Source organism: Arachis ipaensis, chromosome B02 (genome assembly GCF_000816755.2).
Source record: "Arachis ipaensis cultivar K30076 chromosome B02, Araip1.1, whole genome shotgun sequence".
NCBI classification, from domain to species: domain Eukaryota; kingdom Viridiplantae; phylum Streptophyta; class Magnoliopsida; order Fabales; family Fabaceae; genus Arachis; species Arachis ipaensis.
Genome location: NC_029786.2, coordinates 17,047,489 through 17,048,784, shown reverse-complemented (window position 1 = coordinate 17,048,784; position 1,296 = coordinate 17,047,489). Strand labels below are relative to the sequence as shown.

At 23.4% G+C, this 1,296-nt stretch overlaps 1 protein-coding gene across 1 annotated transcript in view; it reads right to left on the bottom strand.

Moving 5' to 3' along the window:
* Positions 1-858, bottom strand: part of LOC107628223 (inorganic phosphate transporter 1-4) — a 3,400-nt gene extending 2,542 nt beyond the window's left edge. Inside the window, exon 1 of the mRNA XM_016330993.2 lies at positions 775-858. The gene's annotated coding sequence lies outside the window, so the exon portion shown is untranslated. The remainder of the gene's footprint in view (positions 1-774) is intronic.

Here is a 1,296-nt window from a genome sequence, read left to right as displayed (position 1 = left end):
AATCATTTAAACTATTATAATAATAATAATAATAATAATAATAATAATAATAATAATAATAATGATAATAATATTTATTATTATCATTATTATTATTATTCGCATACAAATTGAAAATATAAATAGTATACAAAATAAGCATAAAAAAAAATCTAAAAAACACAATATTTATCTTTTCTGCAACATGCATCAGAGTGAGCCTCTAATAATAATCACTATAGCATGCTGCTGCTACTAATTGAAAACACATGTAAATAAGGTAACGTGAATATAAAATATTTTCAATTTTCATACACAAAAACAATTAACCTTCTAAACAAAAGGACAAACAAAGCAATGAGATAATTTTATTTGGCTAATCTAATCAAGTTTTCATCGTATGTCAATTCAGATCTTTCTAAGGGAAAGTTATATACATACTTTCTGAAGAAATATTTGTCCAATTCTAAGCATATTTAATGCATATTTTAAAAGTATTTATAGTATTTAAAGAACCATACAAAATACATAGCTGTGATATTTCTGACGCGCACATACACACTTGAATGCATGACATAATAACAAATAAAAATTATGATGATCAATCCAGTACAGAAAATGAGAATTAATTAGGAAAAACAATATAATGTACCACGATTTTCTTTCTCTTAATGATGATTAGTGGAAAAAAAGAAACCTGTAGTCACCTAATGTATGTATACATAGTAAAGTTACACAAGAAGAGTGAAAGAATGGAAGAAAAGAACAAAATTAGAAATTATGAAAGAAACTTACCAGCAAGAATGTGAGAAGCTTTAATGAGTTTTGAGAGAGAGAGAGGAGAAGAAAGAAAAGAGAGTGATGGAAAAAAGAATTGGCTTAGCGCAAATGTGGTGAAGAGAGTGGACAATTATTAATAGGTAACGAAAATGAAGCAAAAAATAGAATTCAATGATTCATTACACAGCTACAATCGTTCTCCTTTTATTTTGATTCTTTGGATTGGTTTCTATTCAATCAAACGGTTCCTTTTGAGTCAAGGTGGTTATAATTTATATTGACTTGAGATTCTAACATTTGCAGTTGGGCCATTTGTGTGATTTTAACAAACTTTTGTAAATAATCTAAAAATTCAAATTTTCAACCATATATTTAATTAAAATTGAATCAAATATAATAATAAAAATATTATAAATCATCATATATTTATGTATAAATATATATTATTTAAATTATTTTTAGAATATATTTTATATTTTAATATATATTTTATATAAATAATTAATTTAATAATTAATTTTTAAATTAAAAATAAAA